We start from the raw sequence: 13,744 nt of genomic DNA, 5'->3' as shown, positions 1-13,744 counted from the left end.
TTAGCTACATGAGCTTTAGCAAACAGAGCAAAAGCTACCATAGATATGTTAGCTATGTAGGTGCCATAAATATGTAGCAAAGTTAACTACGAAGTGTTCATAGCTTCATCACTGGTTGCTACTTAGAGACTATAACTATAACTTTAGCAACTAGAAAAGCACTCGGAGAGCGCAGACCTCCGCCATTAGCCCTATCTCCCAATAATACAGAATCTTTTAAAACAATTCCTGGGTCCAGACGGTGATCCGGATCACTCCAAAAAACAGTGTTTCCTTATGCCATTTCTGACATTTCCTGAAGATTTCATCAAAATCTATCCATAACTTTTTGAGTTATGTTGCCAACAAACAAACAAACTAACAAACAAACTAACAAACCCTCCTGATCACATAACCTCCTTGGTGGAGGTAATAAAGTACAAGTTAACACAGATGAAGCTAATATATGGATGTTAGCTATGTAGGTACCATAGCCACATAGCAATGATAACTAAGTAGCAAAGTTAATGACTTAGCAATGCTAGATACGTAGCTAATCTATCTATGTAGCTACTGTAGCTGCGTATTTTATATAACTATGTTAACTTAAGCAAATGAAGCACAAGTTAACAGAGCAAAAGCTAACATAGCTATGTTAGCTATTTAGGTACCATAAATATGTAACAAAGTAAGATTTATCACAAAAGTAGCTATGTAGAGACTATAACTATGTTAGCTTTAGCAAAAAAAGCACAAGTTGACCCAGCTAAAGTTAACATATGGATGTCGGCTATGTAAGTACCATAGCCACATAGCAATGTTAACTATGTAGCAAAGTTAAAGACATAATAATGCTAGCTACATAGCTAATCAGCTATGTAGCCTCATATCTTATACAACTATGTTAGCTTTAGCAAATGCAGCACAAGTTAACATGGCTAAAGCTAACATAGATGTTATGCTATGTTAGCTATGTAGGTACCATAATAACATAGCAATGTTAGCCATGTAGCTAAAGCAACACCTGCTATAAAGCTAATGCAGCTGTGGAGCTTATATAAGCGACATTAACTATGTAGTGACATTAGTTTTGTAGTTAATGTAGCTTTGTAGCCTTAGCAAATGTAGCATTAGTTAACACAGCTAATGTAGCATCTTTAGCATTGGGCTTTTCTGCTTTAGTTAAGTTAGCCATGCAGCTATGTTAACTAATTAGCTTATGTAGCCAACATACTTTCGTAAGATTTAGCCTTAGTTCATCACTGTTTAAATGGAGGACAAGCTTTTTTCTGTAATCAGACTGTTTACTTGGCTTTGATTAATGTTTTGTATTCAGGTTTTTCAGGTCAGGTTTTTACTTTGGTCTTTTGTTATCCAAAACCCTTATCTTAACTCTAACCTTAACTGGAAATTTAATCTGGTTTTGTTTAGAACATTTTAGCGTGTATTTCCTTCCTGACAGAGGCAGCATCTCACAGTAATGGTCTGCAAAAGGGTGTGTCTGAGACCAGTGACCTGTAGCCAGAATGTTTTGAGTCTGCTGGACCCCAAAGTGTAGTTTCATTTGATCAACATGAACACAAGGATATGGTACTAAGCTCCCTTGCATGCCCAGAAGTGAACACAACCATTTCTAAGTACAGGGTACTTGCCTGCAAACAAAAGCAATTCCTAATGTCTACTGTGTTTTCAAAAACTTTGGTGTCTTTGGAGCACGGGCCAATACAATCCCCTGACCTTCATGGTTGATGTAGGAGTGGGAAGAAGATTGTTGTTGTCATCTAAATGTAAAAGAAAACATCCATGGTAGCCTACAGGATTGACTCCATTGTTGGTACAGGAAATAAACAAATGCTAATGCGAATGGTTACTAAAGCTACATGCCTACTACTGAATTAGACTGCATACATGAGAAAACATGGGCCTGGAACAATACTAATGTGGAAGCACACCAGTAGTGGAGTGGGGAGAAATCCCATTCTGGCACAGTGTGAAAACAATTGTGTCTAATATGAAAATGCCCTTTTACATTTGTGCATTAAACAAATCAGAGCTTGTCCAACTGTGACTTCTAATGCTGTATTAAACAGCTTGTTTCTGAATCAGCAGTTAGCTTAAGTGGCTTGCCAGCATTAAATTGCTTAGACTCAACAGATACACATCAGCTCCTGTCATTGGTGTGTGGTGCAGAATTTGCAGATGGACTAATATCCACCCTTACTTGTGCTAAAGGCATGTTTTTGGGTTGTCATTTTTTTCCATTTTGGAAGCATATTATCTCTGGAACCATTTGATAGAGCTTCTTAAAACTTTGCACCAAAGTATTTTTTGACTCACTGATGACAGGTCAAAGGAAAAGGTCTTTAAGCATCATGCTTTTCTTGCTAATATCTCAAGAATCCTTTAAGGGATTTTCTTCAAATTGTGCACAAATGTTCATTTAGATGAAAGGATGTGCTGATACAGTTTTGAGGGTCATAGGTCATAGTCATTGGGCCTAATGTTCATCACTTGCTTATACAATTTCTACAAAAAAACACAACCAAAGTAACAACTCCAGCTCTCTTATTGACCCACGTCTGTCTCAATACTGTCTAAATGCTAAACCATGCAGAGACAAATGCTTAGTTACTGTTATATTTGTGTGTGTTTTTTTTTTGTTTTTTGGCTGAAGGAAAACTAATGCAGACTTCTCCGTATTTTCAGTGTAATAAAGTCACAGCCATATTCCTCCTGCATTTCCTCTCAGTTGGTATCTGGCCCTGAACATCTGTGCTGCAGCAGGGAGGTGTTATCATGTCCGTGACCTTGACTCTCCTGTCTGAGCATTGCCTCACTGAACATTGTGTTGTTAGGCAGATGGCAGGAGAAAGAAAGACTCTGATTTACAGCATTGCAATTAAATGTGTTCATAACGTCTGATTAAAATCGCCTCTACAAACACAGGTAAAGAAGATCAGATATGTCTGCTGAGTGTTAAAGAGAGAGTGTGGTTGCAGACACCTTGTCCTGACCACACACAGACATACACAAACACACTGACATTCCTTCCCCCACATACTTTAGTGAATGACAGTGTTCAACTGCTCCACTTAATTGTAGTTTATACAGCCTGGGGAAGAATGTTAGGTATTTATTGGCTCTCTGTGTTTTATTTTGCAAATGAATGAGTGGGTCTATATGTTTGGAATATCTGTCTCCAAGGGATGAGCAACACAAATGGTTATTATTCCAATGAGTCACCTTTTATTTGTTCTTTTTTCCAAGGAATATTCTCATATTTTTGAAAGGAATGTTAGTGCTGTCATGACAGGAAGATTGATATCACTCTTATCTACATGATAAATACAAACTAAAGCTAAGAGGAAGTTATCTTAGCATGAAAACACTCACCTGAACAACTTCAACTTCCATACTGAATGCTTAAATCTTTTTCATTCTTTACAAAGATGGATGTGATAGAACACGGTGTCAAACTCAACCACAGCAGGGTCCTGATTCTGAATTTAGGTCTAACCCTAAGGGCAAAACAGGGTCAAGATTTCACCATAAGCTGTCAATATTATTTTCACCGATAATGAATTATGGGGGGAAAAAACTTAGCACTGATGATAAATGATTTGGAGAGTTATAAGGCCAAAATGAGGAGTCTAAAGGCTAAAAATATGAGATAAAAAGTTGAAGTTATCAGTTTAAAAGGTCAAAACATAAAACTTAAAGTCAAAATAATGGTTTTAAATGACAAATATGTGAGTCAAAAATACGAAATTAAAGTGAAAATTATGAGTTTTAAAGGTGAATATTTCGAAATCATGAGTTTACAGGTCAAAATATGTGATTAAAGCCAAAATCACGAATTTTAAGGGTTAGAATATGACATAAAAATCAAAAGCATATGTTTAAAAGGTCAAAAATATGGGATTAAAATTTAGAGTAAGGAGCTGAAAAGGTAAACATGTAAGATGAAATTAGAAGTTGTGAATGTAAAGGTCCACAATTAGTGCGCTTATTTTTAAAAATCATGTTTGATTGCGTGCTTTATTGTCCTTTTCAATATACTTCGGTCATGTAAAAAAAGTTCACCACTGCACCTACATGTCTCATTTTACTTTAAAAATGTAGACAGCTCAATGTAAAAGTCAAAGCCATGTGAACATTTTTAATGTTCTCTTATTAAATTTTTTATCTAGAACAACCTCCTTTTTCCACGTTTAAGTTTGACTTAACATCTTTGTCAGAAAGTCAATTATCCCTAGTTTAAGACAGTAGAAAACTAAAAAAATGACAAAATCAGTTTAAAATGCAAAATAGTGGTATTAAAAAATGCAATAAAATAAATTACAATTAATCACAATTAATTGCAGAAATGCTGAGATTAATCAGGAGTGAAATTGTAATCTTTTGACAGCCCTAAAAAACACAAATGTTGTAGTTGTACATGAATATACCCACACTGCACAGGATATGCATAGAAAAGTAGAAAAAAATACTAATAAATCACAATTTGGCAAAGATAAAACACAACAAGATGAAATGTTAAAAAGTAAAGATAACAGAAGAGAACACCATGATGATTTTGCAATCTGTTTAGCTACAGAATGTAATCTTCGCTGTTGAAAATGATGTCATCTCCAGTAAAATGCATTAAGGATTACAGAGTGGAATCCATTTGCTAAACCAGGTGTTAATCTGTGTTAATATTAGGCAAAAACAGTAACTAATATTTTTAACCACCAGCATTGAAAAATAAGGCCAATTTGGAGGTACAAAAAAAAAAGACAAAAAACAAAGGCTATGAAAGTCAATGACACGCTCATCTTAAAAAGCCCATTTTTACTGCAGAGATAAACACGTGTAAAGCAATGTGCAAAAAGTGATTTTGGTCTGAACAGTTTTTGTCTTTTTTGGCACACTGTATGAGGGGTTAGTTTATTTATTTATTTATTTATTTTTTACTGTAGATAGATAAGAGTTATGCATCCTTAAGGGCAGGACTGATATGACTGCTAGCAGGTGTGCTGTAACTGTTTGCTCAGGGGTTCAAGGTCTGCTTCCACTGCCTCCACCCTTTACTTGTAGCAAGGTTATTTGAATACTGACTGAGTTAAATATTGAATGATTGCTGCTATTGTTGGGCTTTAAAATGCCATTTTAGTAGCCAGTGGGTGGCATCACTGCTACTACATCCATGTTTTATACGATCTGTGGTGACATTTCATGTCTTTTTGCTTATCTCACTCTTTCTTAATTATATAGTAAATGATGTGAAAGCTCACAAAGACATTTTAGAGAGGATTTATGGATTATTAGGTCAGAGACACTTGATTTAGCATATCAACATTGATATAAGGTTACTAAGAGACATGTTTCTGGGATTAGATGACAGTGTCTGTAATGCTTATATCTACAATCACGTTTTTAATAGTAATCAAACGGTCATCTTGTGTTCCTTAGAAATATTCAACCATCTACACAATGGCGGGAGAGAAAAACAAAATTAAACGTTTCTTTTTGTACCTCTTCAAAACACTGGTCTGACCTGTCTTAAGTGATGTTGGCTTGATTCCATGCAGGAGGACAACAAACATGGCAGTTCAAGTCAACATATACATAAAGGCTTGGAGATATGCACACTTTAAATTTGTTGCTGGAAAGAGCAAGAATGTGACGGTGAAGTGTGAACTGTAAACCAGGCCAGAAATACTCTCTACTGCTGTGAACTCAACATCAAATCTTTTTAAGCACCTGCAATGGCAACAAGCTGAAACAAAGCTGGATCTCTGTTTTAGTAGCTCAAAACCCCTGGACCCTGAGTGGTGCTCAAGATAAGAACATGATGCTGACACCAACTAAACAACCAAGGCCTGATTTAGAACGACAGCAACAGTTGATGTGGGCATATACAGCCCCACCACCCCCTAAAAGAATCCTCAAAACCTTTTTAATGTCAATGTAAAAACAGATTTCAATAGTGAATGTGTCGTCAAGATCAATCAGAAACCCTGGCTACAATTACACCATGAAGACAAAAGAACACTTCGAGCAAATCAGAGAAAATGTGATTAAAAAGTATAGGTCAGAGGATGGATTAAAAAAAAAAAATCAAAAATTCCCCCTGGAGTAAAGTTAAATCAATCAACAAGAAATGCAAGGAATATGACACATCTGTAAATCTGCCTAGATCAGCCTGTCACTCACAAACTGAGTGACCATGCAAGAAGGAGATTAGTGAGAGAGGGCCACCAAGACACCTATGACTACTGTGGGAGAAACTCTGTTGCCTGTGGTTCTTCACCAGTCTAAACTTGATGGCAAAGAGAAATCCACTACTGAAGAAAACTCAGCTTAAATCTCAACTAGAGATCACCTAAAGATTTGGTAGACTCAATGGCCAAGCGGGAGGAAGTTCTTTGGTCTAATGAGACCACACCATCCCTGCTGTGAAGCATGGTGTTGGCAGCATCATTCTGTGGGGATACTTCTCTGCAAGTAAGAATTTGTGGCTGGACTGTTCACGGCCAATACCTGTGCAACCTGACAGAGCTTGAGCAGTTTTGCAAAGAGGAATGGAGTAAAAACTGCAGTCCCCAGATGTGCAAGTCTGAGACCTGTCCAGCAGACTCAGGGCTATGCAGCCAAAGATGCATCTACTAAATACTGACCTTGATGGGTGAATATTTATGCAGTTACCTATTTATTTAATTATTTTTGGTCCAAAAAAGCCAAATTATATTGACCATGACTGATTTATAAAACCAAAAAAGGGAAAACATCCAAGGGGTGAAAACTTTTCATAGGCATTGTATAAGGTTTAACTTGAGTTTTAATCTACACTGGATGACAGTATGTCTTGTGCTGTTATGGAGAAATGCAAAAGTAAAACAACTTATAGTAAAACTAATTATCTTTGCAGAGTAAATCTTAGTTAAACAAGACAACAAAATGCACCAGATGCAAATGATGGGTGGATGAATGGAGCTGTGAGCATAATTTATCATCTGCAGTGGTAAGTTGTAATTTCTGGGCTGCACACCTGCATGAATTTCATTGGATATTATTAGATGTGCAGCTGCAAATGAGCCAGTCATTGATCACAGACTTGTACCAATGCTAAGCTATGTTTATTAAAGTTATTGGATAGATATAGTATGATTAAGTCTGTGAATTAGGTCAGGGATTTCTTCTCAAAGCCCATGTAGATGTAGTTCTGATTTGAAGTCTGGGTTTGTTGGATGTTTTGATGATCTTTCAGATGTGCTAAAATATATCAAAGGTGTCACAGTGATGCACAGCAAACACTTGCATAACATCGCCCACCTGTCACACTAAGACGTTGCAGCTGTGAGTTTAGTGTCACGGCGTCAGATGGCTGTCTCGTCTGGACCTGTGAAGTGTATTTTTGGGATGGAAATGCTGACAGCACTCATTTCTTATTCAGACACAAGATTCATTCTGCAGGACGGAGTCAAGTTTAAGCCACTATTTAGTATAAATGAGTCTTACTCTGTGTCAGGGTCAAAGTGCCAACACTGTCTGCCACTGGCTAATTTAAACAGGCATTTTTTTTTATTTCTGACATCTAGCAACTTCAAGTTTACTTTGCTGAACTTTCTTCTGCTATTTTGGTCTTCTGACTCTCAGTTTTGCTTGTCACGTCTGTCACTCAATTGCTCTCTGAGCCTCTAAATCCCTCTGTTGTGTCATTTCAGTCAGTTCTCTTGATATCTGCCTTGTTGAACCGGCCTTGGTGAGACGTCTGTTTAAACACGTGGTGTCATTTGACTCACAAGAGTTCTGCTGTGAGCTTCTGGAAATCTCCGTCTCGCCATTAAAAGTGTAGACTTTGATTCAACAGAGGCTAAATGACTAAAACAGACTGAAACAAAGGGATTTCCTTAACAAGACATAGCTGTTCAGTTTACCGCACACTCTAAAGCCTCCCATGAAACCTGCCTGGGGTTGTTAGCCGTGCCTGACTGATAGTTCTCCAGAGCGACGCTGGCGCTGGAGAACAGGTAATCCCATGTTACCGCAGGTGGAGATTTACCTTTTCCACCACTCTGGCTTTGGAAGGCTTGGTGTCAGAGTCACTGAGCAGGCTGATTGTGTCATACAGCTGTCAGCTGCACCAAAGGATGACAGTCCACAAAAATCTGCATTGTATGTCTATGAAGGCTTTAGTAGGAGGCAGTTATGCAGATACTTTAAAACCTTTGGAATCCCAAATTCACAATAGCCATGTAGGAAAGTAGGATCCTGTATGATAAGAATCTTAACAGTTTTTATAATAAATTCAATTCTACACTGATGGTGGTGTTATAGATCAGTTCTATTCCATGAAGCATTGGGAGGACCTTGTTTGAAATGGATGTGATCCACTGATCTATTAGATTGTTCATGATGTAAAATGAATTTACTGCCAATAAATCCCTGTGCAATGAAAATGAAACAGTGCAGAAGCAGTTTTAAGCAGTTTTTAATTTTATAAACTTAGAGATGTTTAATTTGACTGAAATTAGACCTCAGGGTTCATCACACAGTGACCTGTCATACAACAAACTTTAATACTGATCTATTTTCACTTTGCAGGGTATTTTTCTGCTCAGGTTTGTCTGCAATCTGGTAACACCGTATTAGCACCGAACTCAGTAATAGAGAACATAACAGACCCGATGCATTCCGCTAAAATATCTCAATGGCCCCCTTTGGCTGGCTACGGTATCGGGACTGATCTTACTTTTAGAGGCTAAAAGTGGCATACATTTGAAATAAAATTAGATATTTTTTAAATTATGTTAATTAGACCAAATGTCTCTTAATTTATGTTTATTTGAAAGTCTGGCCCCCAGAGCATCCATCAAGGAAAGATCTAGCCCTTGCACAAATGTAGTTGATGACCCCTGTAAGTCAGTGTTAGTTAGGCTATCTCACTGCCTACTACGGAAGCCCTTAATAGACATAAAACAATACATTTTATTTGACTGTCTTTTTGGGTTGGGTTGTCATTCTGAGATCTCACCTAATTTAACTCTTTATATCATAATGAGATAATTTTTCCCATGATAGTGAATTAATTCTCAAGATCTCCAGAACACTGAACATATCAATATTCTCTTTTCATAAGATGATTTGAACTGCAGTCCAGACTCAGCTTTTCTAACACATACACTTTTTTGACTCTTCAAATCCAGATGTCCAGAGTCTTTAGGAGAGGGAATTTTGGTGCTTTTGTGTTGTATTTGAGTTGAAAAGTGTAACTTAAATCTCCTAGTGATAATGCGGAAACATGTGTTCCTGTATGCCTGTATGTGTGTCCATTTGTCTGTCAGCCTGTGGGGAAGTGCCAAAGGGTTATTTTTCATACAGCGCTGACAGCTAGCATATCCTCACAGCAGAAAGCTAATTTAATGGTGACATTTGATATTTTCTCTGTATATTTCTTTGGTTTGGATCCAAACAGTCACAGTAGTCTCCTTTCATGCACTGTAAATACATACAGTACGGCACTGTAAATGACACTGGGGGAGGTCCATCCAAGACCACCAAAGTTGCGGTAAATTATGCTCATATTTGTCACTTGGTGTTATTACATTCCCTGCACTTATGATTTGTTGTTTTAAAGCCCCTACCTCCCCCTTTATCACCTCCTCATTTCCTCCTATAATTTATACCCTCATGCCCCCTTTTTCTATCTTCCATATTCACTTGAATGAACCACCAAATACCAAAATACTCTGGCTTTCTACTCCATTTTCCCCTTTAAATTTTAGTCAATTCTCCTGAGAGGCACAGTTGCTAAAAAAACAGACTTTCTCCCCATCTTTTTTTTTCTTTCAGACAAAGACAAAACACAGACATGCTGCTTTCTCTTTGTTTTGCTTCTCTTAACTCCCCTTCTGTCGAGATCTTCACCAGACAACACCACTTCCTGGGGGATGACTGACAGGAAAAATAAAAAAACATATTTGTACGGGCACAGGTGTTACAAATGACCTTTGCCGTGTATGTATGTACTCCATTGTGTATCTGTGGTTGTGGTTTAGCATACTGATTGTATGCTGGCTTCTGGCCCTTTGCAGATAAAGCCCGGTCTTTTGGGGGCCCACTTGTGGCTGGCTGACATTGCCTTCCTGTAATGCCAGGGAGCTTAGGGAGCTGCATGGACCCTTGGGCGTCCGACCAACACAATTAGGAAAGAAAGGCTGCATTTGTGACCGTGGGCAACATTGGCCACCTTGTTTATATTGTTCTTTTGTTGCTCTAAATGTCTAGACTGTGTGTAAAATCCTTCCTAAATGAAACGTTTTATCTTCCCCCTCTGCTGCAGAAATGTTTTTTGCCCCTTATTCTTCTTTTTAAAAATCTTTTTGGTTTATCTTATCTAAGGTTTAAAATTACACATTATATATAGCAATAAATGTGACCATTTATTCCTTTTCTATTCAGGCTACATTACTGTAAATTCTGTTTCATTTCTGAAAAGCTGTCGTTCTACAAATTAAAACCTTTCTTTACACCTCTTATCAGTTGTTCTTTGACCCTGTTTATACCTTGCATTTACAGGGATTAACATCCGTTTTGGGCATTAAGATACCAAGTTTAATCATCAGTGCTCGATGCAGGGCCACCTCAATGCATAGAGAAGAAGACTTGATTCCGATAGCTCAGACTGCATACAGAGATAGTCTGGGAAGCCTCCAGCATCCACCCAGGCTCAGCGGTCATCTCAAATTAATTTATCATTTCAATGTAACCAGTTTGCCACAAGGTGTGTTTACAAAGAAGTAGGGCTGTCAGCATTAAAGTGTTAATTGCAATTCAACAAAGGTCCATAATTACCAATATAATCTGGCTGCAGACCATACATCTCAAACAGACTGTTCACCTGAAACACCATATTCTCAGACCAGAAGTGCCAAAATCTGCAAGTACAATGTATTTCCAGTTGTAGATTAAATAGAATTTCTACATATTCATAAACAAAGTCTGGCAGTTTCATTTATGAAATAATCACATTGCAAACTTTACAGACCTGGAAAAATTTTATAAATAAAACAGAGAAAAAGGTTAAATGTCTCATCTGGGATTAAATTATAGTGCTGCGTTAGAGGCACGAACCTTACTTTGGCTTTGTTAGCTGTAGCTGAAGCTAACATGGCTAGGCTAGCTATGTAATTAAAGGGATATTTCTGTTTTTTTTTTTTTTTGAAGTGGAGTCATATGAGGTACACAGCAGTAGTAGTGGCATTAGCCTCCAGTGATTTCAGTGAGCACGGCTGCTTTAAGAAGGATCCGCTGGTTGCACAGGCCAGGAAGTTAGGCTAGAGCATGTAATCGATAGCCATTGCCTGCATTGCAAAATAGTGACACGAACACAGATGCTTTCTGGGTGAAAAATAAAATGTTTAAATAATGGGTACATTTAAGCAAACGTTGTTTTGTGGCCCATTACTAAAAACACACTAAGTTCTGCAGAGAAACTGTACCCATCTGTCACGCTGTATAGCCTAGCTTCCTTGCCACTACAACCAGTGAATCCTTCTTAAAGGAACAATGCTCACTAAAATTACTGAAGGCTAATGCCCCTGCCACTGCTACGTACCTCATATGACCCAGCTTCAAAAATACTGAAATATCCTGTTAATGTTATTATATAACCCAATGTAGGAAGGTGAGCTTTAGCTAATGTAGCTAAAGCTAACGTAACTAGCAGCTTTGTGATATGAGGCTTACATGCAGCTACTCGGCCATGGAAACCCATTCCATGAAGCTCCTGCAGTTTTTGTGCTTATATTAATGCCAGTTGAAGTTCAGAAGTTCACTGACAACTTCCAGCACCATGCGCCTTAGCAGTCATTGACCCCACTTTGCGATTTCACGTGGTCTACTGTTTCTTGGCTGAGTTGCTGTTGTTCCTAAACGCTTCCACTTTATAATATCACTTAAAGTTGACTGTGGAATATCCAGCAGGGATGACATTCCACAAACCGTCTTTGTAAAGGTGTCCTCCCATTACAGTACCACGCTTGAAGTCACTGAGCTCTTCAGAACGACACAGTTTTTATCATAATTGTTTGCAAATGGAGACTGCATGGCTAGGTTCTTGATTTTATCTCTGTGGCAAAAAGTCTGATTGAATCACCTGAATTCAGTAACTTACAGGTGTGGCAAAATACTACTATAGCATGCTTTGCATGGTGGAGCACTAACAATACACTTTGAATTTGGAGCAAAATTTTAGCTGTTTCAGGTCATGTGCAGACAATGATGGTAGGAACTGCACCCAATGCAAAGAGTTCATCTTGTGAAAAAGCTATAGAGATATAAGAATACCTCTCATCATTTTATACTGGTATATTGGTTTCACCAATAAATACACACACAGCCTACTTTTTAGACAGAAGCAAGTATTTAAATTCTGTCTTGTATACCAAATTTTCAGGTAACTAGAGCTTTCATTAGAGATCTTCATGCTACATTTGCACTGTGCAAGCATTAATAAATGTCTGCACTCACAGGTGTAGCTGCAGGGCCTTTTTTAAGTGTGTAATTATCCGCCTTTCAAACTTTTCAACTTTTTGTCATTTTTTAGCCATTAGAATATAGTTTTTGCATGGCTGACAACTTGATGACATTGGAAGAAAAGTAGACAAAGAGAGCATAAAATAAAAACACAGGGAGAATGTAAGAGTCAGACAGTGGGAGGGCTGATCTCAGCAGTCTACATCCATTTAGTTTGACTGCTGCCTTTCAAATCACACAGAACTTGAAAATATGAGCCTACCTTTAATTTTTTCATGATGTGCTTGCACACTTATCAAACACCCATTCTTTTATGTAATTAAGTGAGGGGGTTGTATGCCACCTCTTGAACAATATCCCAATTTTCTTTTCTAAGCTTTTGGAAACAACAGTAAATGTAGATTTTCCCCACAACACCGTGGATCGAATCCTCACCCATCTCGCAACGTGTGAGGTGTTATCTGTCTGGCTAAACACTTGTCTGTGTGGGATTTATTGGTTGCAGCGGGAGTGTAGGAGCTCATCACTCTGCAGCACGCTGGTGATTATCTGCTTTACAGGGCCATTGGCACATTAAAGCGTGACCGGCTGAAGGCTGCTTTAGCTAGTGTTTGCAGCAGCATGAAAGGACAGAGAAATGTTCCCACAGCAATAAAACAGGTAAACAGCGGTTGTGCAGCTCACATTAATACCTTATTTCCTTCCTGTATCTCCTCTCTTGTTGCTTTATGGTGCTTTTTGCACATTTTAGAAGTTTCTTTTTAATGCATATTTGCATCAGGATTTAAGGCGATTCTGAATTGGATCAAAGTTCTGCAAATGGCGATTCCTGCAGCTGTTTTGTTGTTGCATTCATAAAATAATGGAGGCAGAAAAAGGGAGAGAAATTTGTGCGGACAGGGTTAAATCTGCAGGAGGGATTTGGAAGAGGGAATGTAAGATGTGCGAGGCTTTGGGGTTGTGTACCTGGATCTCATTAAGGAGGTTTGCTTTGTCCTCGGCCTCACAGGGACTCATTGTTGCACAGCTTCTTTGAGGGGAGCAGCATGATTGACATCCCCACAATGTATCAGGTATTAGGGGTGAATTTGTGGTTGTTAGAGCGAGTGTGTTTGGAGGCATTGATTTCTATGGCTGCTGAGGTTTTCAGAGACAGTGGTGATCCTGGCCTCAAACATGTATGGGAGCATAAATGAATGTACACGCAGGCAGGGTGGAGAAGAGTGAATGATTAGCCCTTTTG

The 13,744-nt window shown here is 38.2% G+C and overlaps 1 protein-coding gene across 4 annotated transcripts in view; it reads left to right on the top strand.

Moving 5' to 3' along the window:
• The window catches only part of LOC121518755 (roundabout homolog 1-like), a 160,588-nt gene that overhangs the window by 24,603 nt on the left and 122,241 nt on the right, over positions 1 to 13,744 (top strand). The window lies entirely within an intron of this gene.

Source organism: Cheilinus undulatus, linkage group 12, assembly GCF_018320785.1.
Source record: "Cheilinus undulatus linkage group 12, ASM1832078v1, whole genome shotgun sequence".
Classification (NCBI taxonomy): domain Eukaryota; kingdom Metazoa; phylum Chordata; class Actinopteri; order Labriformes; family Labridae; genus Cheilinus; species Cheilinus undulatus.
This window is presented reverse-complemented; position numbering and strand designations above follow the sequence as displayed.